The 14407-nt window shown below is 31.2% G+C and overlaps 1 protein-coding gene and 1 long non-coding RNA gene across 4 annotated transcripts in view; one reads left to right on the top strand and one right to left on the bottom strand.

Moving 5' to 3' along the window:
- LOC149477658 (uncharacterized) overlaps positions 1-14407 on the bottom strand; it is a 310772-nt gene that overhangs the window by 76303 nt on the left and 220062 nt on the right. The gene's annotated exons all lie outside the window — the stretch shown is intronic.
- Positions 1-14407, top strand: part of CRMP (Collapsin Response Mediator Protein) — a 43805-nt gene that overhangs the window by 19865 nt on the left and 9533 nt on the right. The window lies entirely within an intron of this gene.

Raw genomic sequence — 14407 nt, 5'->3', positions numbered from 1 at the left:
TATTTGTATAAGACATTGATTTAATATCTTATCTGTTTGGCTACATCTTTACTGAGTGATAGCTTTTTTATCCCGAGCCAAGCCGAGACGTATAACTAGTGAAAATAAAATTAATATTTAGAAAGCTTTATTATAAATATGTTATAACACGCACAAAAACAGTGCGAAAACAATAGTTTTTAATGTTTTCTACACGCACTATAACACACGTCAATTAGATCATACATATTACATAGGTCATTCGTATTAATTAATTAGAAGCAGGTGGGGTCCTGACACTCCTCTTTCGTTACAAATGGACCGTTAGAAATGAAGGTTAGTTTGTGTGTTTGTTCGTCAGTCATCTAGGAATGGATTAACAATAATAATTATGAATATAATGTATATTGGAATTATTGGCATTGAAGATTTTTATAAGCACTCATATATTATCATCATACTTGGGTTTTCGCCCAATAATTTAATGTATCAATAATATTTAGAAATAGGACTCATCACTCACTACAAACAACGAAATCTATTAAAAAATAAATTTAAAAAAAGCATGACAAACAGAAATGTGAAACGTTCACATTTAACTCACAATTTTCAGACTTAATTAGGAGCACTAGAAAATTCTGTCTCAGTATAAATGAATTCTTTTAATTTTTCACAAAATTCGCACGTTAATAACGGAGCCCTCTTTATTATTCGCTGTGACCCCAACTGACGGTAGGGTGGCCATATTTGAAGGTTAAAAACGTTTTTATATTGAATATTTCTTGTGTTGACGGAATTAAAAAAATATGTGTGTTTAAATGTAACGGTGATATCTAATAGTAATTATTTGACATAAAGATTTACACTAATGTTGTAAGTTTTTTATGTAATTTTTTAATAAATTGTACTAATGTTATACGACTTTTTATATTTAGATTCTAGATAAAATGAAAACCAAACAATTGTCAATCTTGAGGTAGTAATGTGTCTAAACACATGTCGGATATGGTGATCTTTGATTCAATATAACCCTTTTAGTCTATATTGAGTACCTAATTCTATGAAATCACACTTAAGTATATATAATTTTGGTAATACTTAAGTGACTATTTTATAAATAAATCAATGTTCATAAAGAATCAAATTTTCGCAATCGTATACGCATTTTTTAAGCTTATCCCTTACAAACTCAACACTAATAAACTATTTATATTCCCAAAAGTTCTAAATAAAATAGAAAACATGGTAACACTAGCGTGCATTTAGTCTAGGTAGGGCAATCTAGGTGACTAACGAGCAGAACGTAAGCCTATTTAGACCAGTACCTAGCTCCCTCTAGACCTTGTTTATATCAAGATATATGATTAATGACTTATGTTGTACATATGTAAATTGTAAATAATTTGGAAAATCCAAAAGTGCACGCCTCATAATCTCATCCTTTACAATAAAATTGATTATTTATAAAGGTGTATATAATATAAGTATGTAGATACACTTGTTCTCATGTGCCAATGCTCTAAAACTACTACTACTACTAGGTACTCTGTACTAAAATTATGGAGAACAGTCGATATTTTCTTTTGTTTATTTAATAACAATTAAACCACATCGAATCAGACCCTGAAAAATGAAAGGGTTCTATTCCTGAGCATACTCAAGCGTAAGAGAAAAAAAAGACTAGATTAGTAAAGTATTTCGGTCGCTATCGTGTTAACAAGAAAATCCTCCGCACATACAGACACACGGACGTCCAAGACAGAACTTTTTTAAACTGTTTTTTAACTAGTTTAAATAACAAAAATGACATCAAAAATATCATGAATGTTAAAAATAGTGTTTTTTCTTAATATGTGTGTGTATGTATTATCTTACAAGTGCAATGTATGATACATAAAGACATTTTAAGTTTGAAAAATCAGATGTTTTGCGCGAAGTGACAGTAGTACCCACCTCAACGCTTCGCTTATGAGGCGTGCAATATAGTGGAAAAGTTTATAATTAATGTGTACGTTAATACCTACCTAAAATCTGTAACTAATTCGGTAATTTTCAATACATTTCTACGTTTATAAATTAATGAAACTGTCGAAGTTTTCTACTAGATTTAGGTACCTTGAACAAAATTAATATTATAATGTTGTTCAAAAAATAGCTATATACCTATTGTGTACCTATTTTAAATTTTCAAATCGTAAAAATAAATATTATTAAAAAATAGATATTTGTTTTCACAATTCTCGTATAAGAATACTTTTTAAACGGAATAATACGGAAAATTTAGTGCTCGAATCACAGCGAGTAATGAAGAAATTAATTAAAAACAAATTACATATTCATGAACAAGATATGAATAACCATTTTGGATTCATTCGACAATGTTAATCCATTTACATATTACGTAATTGCCTTGTCTGAGTGTCAATCACGAATGAGCTAAGACCGAGTTGGAATGAAAAAAACATTAAAAATACTTGCATTTATCCTCGTTGCGGGAATCAAAAAATTTAACATTATTTTTATTTTTTTCTAAAATATTTTTTGAAACTACTCTAGGTATGTACAATTTTATGTGTTTTTATTATCTAAAATATTACTTATATACAAATTTATTTATCCGGTTCATTGTAAGAGACCTATATAATATGTATCTTAAGGTACATATATGTATTTAGGTATATATACCTCGATGCCTACCACTAAAGTTACACTAAAGTTTCGCATCATAAATTATAATAATGGTTGTCGTTCTTTGTTAAATTAGATATAATGAACAAAAGCGAGCGAGCGAAGCTAAGCGAATGCTATTATAGCGAATAGCGGTACGGGCTATCAATGCTTTTCTTTTTCTAATACGCTATTTCAAATCCACAATGGCATAGTGGTAAGTGGCCCTGAATATGGAGTGAGGATTGCGAGTTCGATTCCCATTATATAAGATGTGGATGATGCAAAATGTGTTTTTCCAATATGCATTACCTCATTTATTTCATATCCATTGCCTTCAAAGTCAGTATAATATAGCTAAAAAGGAAATATCTAATTGCGCCGTTTAGTGTAACATCAAAGTGAAGCAATATTTAATATTTTAATATTTAATATTGCTTCACTTTGATACAGTTTTTTGTAGGTACAAACCACAAAAATCAAAATTGAAAAATTAAAAACACAACGAGATCAACACAAACATGAAGACACATCTAAAATTATCCACAATTACGTAAACGACATAAACGCATCTTATTTCATTCCAAAAAAAATGGCGATTACATCAATCGATGCGTGGGACAGATTAACATCACGTATTCATAAATAATGATTCATAAAAAGTGCATAAAACTTCAGAAAACTACGTATAACGGTGCATTGTCATTAAACGAACACAGAACTAGAGCTAGAGCAAGAGCATTCTTTCGTGATCTTTTAGTGTAAACGAAAACTCGTATTCATTGTTGTTCAGTATTTGAACATTGCATAGAATATTTTCGAACGCACTAAGAACAACGAAAGAGAAGAGAGTATAAAAAGGCGTAGACTGTAGAGCATTCTACAGTCTACGCCTTTTTATACTAAGGGCCGATTTTTCAATGCTTGGATTAAACTTATCCGTCCAATAAAGTATTACACGATAATATTAAAATGTCACGTAAACTGTCAAATACGGGCAATTAGAATACGTTTTTATAATGGTAGTTTTATACATTATTCGACGAATAAGTTTTAACCAAGGATTGAAAAATCAGCCCTAAAAGAATTTGACATAGTGGGGTTCGAATCAGCATTCAGGCTTCAGCGTCTGATGTAAATGCACATAATAGTAGCATAATAAAAAGGCTCGATTCTCTCCGTTTTGCTAACAATGGAGGTCAAGCACCTGTTCCAATTACGTCTTCATTGTTAGGGTTGGTGGAAAGTGCGTTTTTGTGAAAATTCACATATTAACTTGCGTGAGTAATATAATATTCTACATGACTATTGACTTGTTACGACTTAATTGTTATTGTTTTGTTGATGTACTATAGTTGTTAATTGAAGTTTTGTTATTGTCTTTTAATAAGTGGTGTTTTAGCATAATCAAACTAGGTGTACGCTACAAGATTGTATTTTTAACACGCTTGTATTCACTTCACCTGTATGTTTGTATGTTTCTTCAGAGTTTAGACCTACTTTGAAAGGACAGATTTAATTCAAACACAATATTTGTACACCTATCAAGTACATTAATTTAATGAGTAGGTATAAACTTTTTAATTTTTTTATATAATTACAGTTTGCCTAGTCTTACAAGGAGAAATATTATAATCAATAACACCTAAAAGTAAAACTTAATCATAAACTAGAAGCTAAACAAACTTCTATAAAACTGCTCTGCGATTTCGATATTTTCCTATCACGGTAATTCAGTAATAATTTATCATCATTATCACGCGTTACACTCATTCAACAAAATAAAAATATAGTTATTATTACCAACAATATAATTTATATGACAAGCACCGTTTGATGGATGACTTTGGAGTTATTGTTAACTACGTCCCCAATAACATGAGCAATTTAAAAGCAACTAGTATTAGTAAATATTATTGTTTCCTTTATTTCTATACTTGGTAGTTGTGGTCTATTTTTCACTTGTCTTCTATTAAATAAAACGAGATAAATGCATCGATTAGCATTTAAAAGTCGTTTCAATATGTAATGAAAAATAGGTCACAGAAAATGAAATTTTTAAAAAGTATTGCCTCGGTAATTAAGGTTAAAATTTCCTCAGTTTAAAATTATAAGTTCGAGACTTTATGTACATCACTGCTTTCGTGAGAAAACCGGCAGCCAAAAAGTTCGACGACATATTGTGACATCTGTCAGCCCGCACTTAGCGTGGTATATGATCTCATAAGAGGCCTGAAGAAACAAATATGGCCTGATAATGTTACGAATAATATGTGTAACAACGAGGCTTTGGTTTATTATAAATCAAATGTTTTTGAAGATGTTAAGTAATTTTAATTTTGTTTGATTTGAATGTTATGCTTAGGTTTACAGAAACATGAAGTAGGTACTTGAAATATACCTTGAAATATACTTGAAATAGTAAATAAATGCTATTTAGTTCTATCACATAACTACTTATCCAAATACATAACACAACCACGCAAGCGATGAACGATGAACATTATTACATCAAAAAATAATTTTAATAGATACTTTAGAAATTGTTCAACCCTACACAAAAGTGCTAATAGTGACCTAGACATGGAAGTGGCCCAGAAAATCTAATTAACTGCAATAGTAACGTCTTAATATTGTTAGTTATGACTCACCTTTACTCGGACTCAAACATGCTTTAGGGCTGTCAATTTTAGTTAATTATGTTATTTATCAAAGGTACCGAGCTTAATATTTTAATTGAAAACATTGTATTTTAATTAGGAAATATTTTTACTGACCAATACAACTAGTTATCATGTTTTCTTCTTTAGATAGAGTGATTATCGAGGAAGGTTTTAGCAAGTAACTATATGTACAATTTATTAGGTTTCGAATTTTAGATATTAGGCGGACGACGATGCGGGCGTAAAGCTAGTTAGTTAATAATGTCCAATTTACACGTAAAGAAAATAGTCCTTTTCTCTTTTATTAGACAGTCATCACGTCCAATCATTCACAAACTTTCACATCGATGAGACCCATATTATCCAATTTTATTTATATCACCATGCGTGATTTCTGTACTTTCGTTGAAGCTATCGTGACTTGGTTTCCCTACTGTCGTTTTATGAACCTACTGAGAAAGAAAAGCGTAGTTTCGTGACAACATTGAGTTTGGGTTATGTAAGCTATGGCCTATGGTTAAGGTTTAAGTAATTGCTTGTAAGTGTTACTGAAGTAATTGTAGTTAAAGGGAATTATGATATTCTTTACTTATAGAATTGTATAACATTTTGAAATGGTGAAAAGCCGTTATGTATGTTAATTAGGAGGAGAAACTTACAGCTATTTATCGATCTTTTTAGGAGTAGGTGTATTTACTGTATATTTACTATCACTACATAGAATGAAACAACGTTGCTTTCTCTGTCCCTGTATCCCTATTCTCTATGTCCTTAAGTATGCTTAAATCTTTAAAACTACACAACGGATTTTGATGCGTTTTTTTTTTTAGTAAATTGAGATTCTCGAGGAAGGTTTTAGTACATAATTTATTAGACAAAGCGGGTGGGAAGCTATTGAACTATAATATAGACAGCGGCTTTTGTCGATCATTGGTTTTGTGAAAATTATAATCTATCAGCATAGCTATTCAGCGAAATGAAACCTGTCACTGAACTGTGCAATTAGTATTATTTGAGGCGTGTTAGACTCGGTATAGGAATCGTTCTTTTGAAGACATAATCTTAGAAATCTACGACCTATGTATCAGGTTTAAATTATTATACAATCTTGCACTGTCCATGTACATTTTCCATTGAGAATGTTACCGCCCGCTGGCAGGTGATCACTTCACCTGCTGTTACCCACAAACATAATATACCTACATCTATAATATAAAAATGAATCCCAAAATGTGTTGGTAAGCGCATAACTTGAGAACGGCTGAACCGATTTCGATAATTCTTCTTTTATTATATTCCTTGAAGTACGAGGATGGTTCTTATGTAGAGAAAATGTAAATATGTACCACGGGCGAAGCCGGGGCGGACCGCTAGTAATAAATAATAATACATAATAGCTATATAGAGTCTCCATGAACAGGTAACTTGGTTAAAATTAACATACAACTTATAGATTATAATTATATGGCAGAAATTTGAAAAATAGTTTAGTTTAGAAGTATTAATTGGTATTGAATGATGCCGTTTGCAATTTAATTTTACATTTCCTTTTTGAAATTTTACTGCAATATGTAATTGTAGCTCTTAATATAAAGGAATATACATTTTGTTAGGAGTAATGTAGTTAACTATTTTGTTAGGAGTCACGCAATACAATGGACGCATTTTACTTATTATTTTGCTCTTATTTATTATGCGAGGCTTTATTACAACCGAGTAACAGTGAAAACGGAAAATTGTCTTATATACGGACTTTCCCAACAATTATTAGCCTTAAGCACTGGCAATCAGAATAATAATTTTTACTCATTTTAACCACCTTAGGTACTTACCAAGATTTTCACGCCATGTCGAATACTTTTATTTCCTAATTCGAATCCAGTACTTCAAACTACATGAAAAGCCGGAAGATACAGTTTAATAGAGTACCTACGATGACATCGCATGTTAGTTGTTACTACGGTTGTTATACTTGTGAGATTACGTAAATACATGACAGACATGCAATATGCTTATAATAGATTATTTATATCGTGACCTTATTATTATAGGTGGTTTATTGAATAACCTGAATTTCTTTATTAGCATCAACACATAAATAGGAAAAGAAAGGTAAAAAAAAAAACAGTATAGGTAGTCAAAGTTCTTAGTCCATGGTAACTATTTTTTAAAGCAATTTATTAATTTATTAGAGTTTAAATGTAGAGGAAGATGTTTAATGTGTACATGAATTTTGTAACGTATAATTGAATATCATTCATATTATAGACCGGGAGATACTGACAGAAAATTTCGAGTCATTTGTAACAGGATGGCGGTTCTACAGGGGTCTTAGTACGCAATGACAAAAAGAAAAACGATGGTGTGAACGCTGGTACCGGCGGCTTAGTCGCGTGGGCGTTAGTCGAACTCGTCGGAAAAATAGCGAAGTCAAACGATTTGTAACACAAAAATTTTAGAATTTACCGATAGCCCATAAAAAAGAAGTAGGCGGTAGTGTCATGCCATACTTTTCCGGTGTGACTTACAGCCCGCCATACCGACGCGAATGTGTTGATTTAAAAAAAAAGAATTCAACCATTTGTACCAGGCTAACTTTTGCACAGGTAACCATCGTCGTGCAGCCATTTACGAAAATCGCCATGCCATACTTTTCGGACGATTCCAAATGGTCGCCATACCGCCGAAAATCTGCAAATTTTTTTTTTCGCCGAACCATTTGTAACACCCTAAATTTTTTTTTCAACAACTCCTGAATGATTATAAATAGAAGTGTGATAATGCCATACCTGTGGGAGGTGGCGAATGTGTATAAGATTTTTTTTATTGTATGATTTTATTCGTATTTTGAACGATTTGTAACAGTATGGCATTAATCTTTCCTATAAGTTTGAGGTTCAACAAATATAAATACAAAATTTCAAAGATCTAGGTGGTAGAAATCTTCACTTCTATAAATTAATAATAAATTTATTTATGAAGTATGGCAGCACTTTTTCCCCCTACAAGAAGTATGGCAAATATAATAATGGTCACATTTTATCAAATACTCTCCAAAAATCTAAATGCAATACTGGTACAAAAAGTTTGGCGAAAAAAAAAATTTTTGCAGATTTTCGGCGGTATGGCGACCATTTGGAATCGTCCGAAAAGTATGGTATGGTGATTTTCGTAAATGGCTAGACGACGATGGTTACCTGTGCAAAAGTTAGCCTGGTACAAATGGTTGAATTGTTTTTTTTTTAAATCAACACATTTGCGTCGGTATGGCGGGCTGTAAGTCACACCGGAAAAGTATGGCATGACAGTACCGCCTACTTCTTTTTTATGGGCTATCGGTAAATTCTAAAATTTTTGTGTTACAAATCGTTTGACTTTCGCTATTTTTACGACGAGTTCGACTAACGCCCACGCGACTAAACCACCGGTACCAGTGTTCACACCATCGTTTTTCTTTTTGTCATTGCGTACTAAGACCCCTGTAGAACCGCCATCCTGTTACAAATGACTCGAAATTTTGTGTCAGTATCTCCCGGTCTATTATTATAAGATGTCCATACGTTCCTGTATTTAAATTTTATACATACACAAAAAAGCACCCATTCATAGATTAAAAAAATACTTAAAATAGGAAACTTCAGATCGCAAAAATACTATTTCCAACATCAAACAGTACGCATGCGTAAATAGACGCATGAAAAATCAATAGCAGATGAGATGCTGCGTCCCACGGCTGGGAACTGTATTTAATTTTGTTATGACGGCTTCTAGATTCAATTACCTATGTCGGATTTAGTACTTCACACGTGGTTTTAATTATTGATTGATTGTATGATTGTAAGAACTATGAGCTGTATATTATCTAAGTCTGTAAATATTTCAAGGTTTGATTGTTCAACTCTAAACTTAACATAGAATTAATAAAACATCATATCAATATTTAGGTCTGTAGAAGGATTAAAAACTTAATAATAAAAAAATATATCGTCGCTTTTACGAAAGTACTCAAAAACTGTTGATTGCTCTACCACTCTACAATATTATCTATATTCTAAGTCTCTCTCTTTATAGCTTGAAAATAGCTAGAGAATAGCATACATTTCGAACAACAAAACCATAGGAAGAGAGTGTAAAATCAATAAAATCAAACTCTTTTTAACAAGGAAGCGTATAACAAATTAAGAGCGCAGACTGCGCACGCGTCGCCGGAAGCAGCTAATGCTAACGCTGTCATCCGCAACACACTGTATATGGGTGACAATTGTTCAATTGGTCAAGTGTTTTAGTATGTAAATAAGGGGTATGGACTGAAATAAAGATATGCATTTAGGACTATGAGTTTAATGTGATGGCTGTGCCTCGCGGTTTTACCCGCGTGGCTCTGCTCCTGTTGGTCTTGGCGTGATGATATATAGCCTTCCTCGATAAATGGGCTATCTAAGACCGAAAGAATTTTTCAAATCGGACCAGTAGTTCCTGAGATTAGTGCGTTCAAACCTGTGGTTCAAACAAACAAACTATATTAGTATAGAATATGTATAGACCAAGATATGTATAGACAATGCAATTTATTTCATTTTGACATATCATAGTAAAGGATTGACAATTCATGGTAAATAAAAATATATAAAACAGGTTTTAAAATCGAATACCTAGGTACCTAGAAACTAAATCGATTCATAAAAATGTTAAAACCGGTAAATGTTATAACCAAAAATAATAAAGAATAATATTTACCTATAAAATCAATCATCATCAATACATATAATAAAATTCTAGAAAAGTGGTGTCTGTACAATGAAAATATGTAAAAAAAAATTAGCAGGGGTTATTACTAAATCGATCCCAAACCCAAAACTGTCGTTAAAAAAATTTTTGTCTGTTTGTCTGTTTGTCGGTTTGTCTGTTTGTCTGTATGTTTGAACACGCTAATCTCAGAAACGGCTTATCCGATTTAAATGCGGTTTTCACTAATATATTGTGGTAAACTTCATTTAACATTTAGTGTTTATTTCATGTCAATCGGTTCATAAATAAAAAAGTTATGACCATTTAAGTAATCACAGCGAACATTTGCTAAGGCATTCTATACATGAATTACTTTATTACGTAAATTATACGCTAAAGTTATTCCTTGACATGTCCAGAAGATCATATCGAAAGTTCCCAAGCGTGGGGGGGGGGGGTGGTTATGCTGAGGGGGTAGTAGGGGGGGTCAAAGGAACTTTATTTAGATTTTTGCTCATAAGTCTAAAACCTGCACGAATAGCATTATGGTTACTTCTAGGTAAATTTTCTATATAAAAGGTCTTTGAAATTATGTCGTAGGTATTAAATATTTTTAACCCCCGACGCAAAAAGAGGGGTGTTATGTCCGCTATGTGTGTATTGCGTGTCTGTCTGTGCCACCGTAGCTCGCTAACGGGTAATACGAATTAGATGCGTTTTTTTGTTACATTAGTTGTTTATTATATTATTTAGGGGTAAGTGGGAATGAAAAAAAACGAATGTTAGTTGTTAATGTAGGTTGTAGGTTATACCCAAGTGATATATCAAATGAAAATAGACGACATGTCAGAAACAATTAGTCAAATTTTATCAAAATCGGTTCATCCATTTATTTGATATAGGGGTAAAAGTGGGAATAAATAAATGAATTTTATCAAATATACTCAAGTGACGTATCTAATAAAAGACATGACGTGTAAAGTACAATAAGACATATTTTATCAAAATTGGTTCATCCATTTATTGGATAAAAGTGGCAATAAAAGTTGTCAAATATACCTAAGTGGCATATCAAATGAAAGGGCATGACCTGACGTGAGAAGTATAATGAGGCATAGGTATTTAATCAAAATCGGTTCATCCATTTATTATATGTATAGTAGAGGGGTAAAAGTGGGAATAAATAAATAAATTTTATCAAATATACTCAAGTGACGTATCTAATGAAAGACATGACGTGTAAAGTACAATAAGACATAATATTTTATCAAAATTGGTTCATCCATTTATTGGATATAATATGTAGGTATAAAAGTGGGAATAAAAGTTGTCGAATATACCCAAGTGGCATATCAAATGAAAGGGCATGACCTGACGTGAGAAGTATAATGAGGCATATTTAATCAAAATCGGTTCATACAATAATTATATGTAGGGCAAAAGTGGGAATGAGAAAAACGAATGCTGTCTGTTATACCCAAGTGATATATCAAATGAAAAAAGACGACCTGTCAGAAACAATTAAGTAGTCCAATGTTATCAAAATCGGTTCATCCATTTATTTGATATAGGGGTAAAAGTGGGAATAAATAAATAAATTTTATCAAATATACTCAAGTGACTTATCTAATGAAAGACATGACGTGTAATTTGTAAAGTACAATAAGACATATTTTATCAAAATTGGTTCATCCATTTATTGGATATAGGTATAAAAGTGGGAATAAAAGTTGTCAAATAATATACCCAAGTGGCATATCAAATGAAAGGGCATGACCTGACGTGAGAAGTATGATGAGGCAAATTCAATCAAAATCGGTTCATCCATTTATTGATTTATAGCGGTAAAAGTGGGAATGAATAATCGAATGTGGTCAAATAATATAATCAAGCGGCATATCAAATGACGTGTGAATTACAATTAGTCATGTTTTATCAAAATTGGTTAATCTGTTTATTACATATAGGGCACCTTGGGGTGATAGTGGGGATACATAATCCAAATGGAGTACCAAACGAAAGGATATGACATGTACATAATATATAGGTATGATTAGACATGGTTTAGAATTTAGATCAAAATCGGTTCTGCCATTTACTAGGGGTGAAAGGGAAAAGTTGAAAGTCTGTGAAAGTAGAAGGAATATGGGAGCGGGAGAATAACCACATCCTGGAAATTTTGAACTCTTCTGTACCTAAGTTTTATAGCTCAGTTTAGTAATAAATTTTACTAACAGTTCTTTTGTGTTATTATTTATTTTATTTCTTAACTTTATAATAATGTGTAAGTACTTATAATTTAGTTGTATATGATAGTATGTACGTGTTTCAAGACGTGTTTACTCAATAATTGTGTGTTAAGTAGTAACTACTATGCAGTCACTATTCCACGCGGACGAAGTCGCGGGCACAGCTAGTATTATAAATATACATATGATATAACGCCGGAAGTTTCAATATTATATTGGGTTCAATGCCTTGTGTGTTTCTTATGTCGACCATTTTGAATATTCATGAGATTTTATGACAAGCGTCAATTTTATTTGTCACATAGTAATAGCACTAAAAACTTTAATTGATTTAAAGCCCGTTAAAATTTAATGCTTTGAATTAATTATTATTTACTGCAGTACTCAAATCTTCAATAATTAACGTAGAATTTAATGAACTTTCAATTCAAAAGAGCTTCTAAATTATGTAACCTACATTCCTAAATCCTAAGAGACGAAATTTCTCAGAATAATCCATTTACTTTAACTCCTGTATATTTTATAATGTATGAAGTAGCGTTCCATCTCTCAACTAGTTATTATATTCTAATAAGGGCCGATTTTTCAATCCTTGGTTAAGACTTATTCGTCTAATAACGTATTAAACTACCATTTCAAAAATGTATTCTACTTGCCCGTATTTGATAGTTTACAGGTGACATTTTAATATGTTCGTGTAATACTTATATTGTATACTTATATGATATTCTGTCCACATCCATCCAAACTACAGTCGAGGCGTGACGTGTCTAATAATATTCAAAATTCTTATTTATAAACTAAACTCTACTAAATACTATTCTCGAAGAGTCAAACTAAAATCTAATACTTACACATCTAATAGAAAGCTTAAAAAATATGCCCTTTATTACTATCTATCAATCATTTCAATTTATAAACTGTCACTAACTTTAATTATCCCTTAAAGTCTAAACTATTAGAGCAATAATGTCTTCAAAAATAAATCAAAATTCATATACTTTCTGTAATGACAGAGTATTATGATAGAAATTAATTTAAACTAATATCTATTTATGAGCTTAATAAAAATTAAACTTGATTGATGGAAGTTAAAAGATATTAAGATGTGTTCAAATATTCTATAATAGTATGGTAAAATTGCCGACTGTAAAAAAAACGAAGTTTCTCAATTCGTAGCGTATTTTTAATGATGTAGAAAAGAAGAAAGCCTTTAGCTTAGAGATTTTACGTAAATAATAATTAATGCATAAACAATCAAGACAATCTATTTTCAAATTAGATACTATTTGTATTTTAAGCAAAAACTACAAAGCTATTCTAACATAGGTATATTATTAGGGTAGAGCTTTTTGTAAGTTTATATGTTCCAATTTATAGTTCCGAGTGTTGTCCCCTAAATGTTTTTATTACTCGAAAATCTTATTCCCGCATTATTTAATAAGGTCAATGGATTCCATTAACCTATTATTTAATGTATCATACAATTGACTAAATTATATTGCTTTGTTTGTTAAATAAATCACGCCTAATGCACAAGAGAGAGTCAGCAGGAGTTTTTATGACCCTATAAAAATGATTAACAGAGGCGTTTCAAATTTGTTCCTTTACTTTATTTTTTATTACAAAAATATTTAGGAAACAAAGATAATTCAAATTAAACATTACAATTCAAATTAAACTATCTTGGTTTCGTTTAAAACGATAGAAAGGAGCTTTGCTTTCAGACTTGAATTAATAAGAAACTTTTCATACGAAATTCAGGAAATCAGAATAGAAAATCTCCACTAGATGGCACTACGTGTGTTTTGTACAGATGTAAGTCGCACTAGCAAAGTTTTTTCAAAAGTGCATAAGTAAAATTGATATCTTAATTTTCGCTAGTTGTACGTTGCTCAAATTGGGAAACAAGATTTATCTTGAAAGGGTTTAGGCGGGCCAATAGTCCTACCTAGACCTATATAATATCATTACACATTACATTTACATTACGTTACAATAACATACTGTTAAATTAATAGTACTATATAATATATACGTAACAACGTAATTATGAAATACTTTTGTAACTTGTAAATACGTTAATTTTAATAAAAGCTCAAAAAATAATTCATTTAGTAG

Source organism: Colias philodice, chromosome 24 (genome assembly GCF_061535455.1).
Source record: "Colias philodice isolate Cphi_HAF_F1 chromosome 24, ilColPhil1 Martin Lab GWU primary, whole genome shotgun sequence".
In the NCBI taxonomy this organism is placed as follows: Eukaryota; Metazoa; Arthropoda; class Insecta; order Lepidoptera; family Pieridae; genus Colias; species Colias philodice.
The sequence above is the reverse complement of the archived record's forward strand: the minus strand, read 5'-3'. Positions and strand labels throughout refer to the sequence as shown.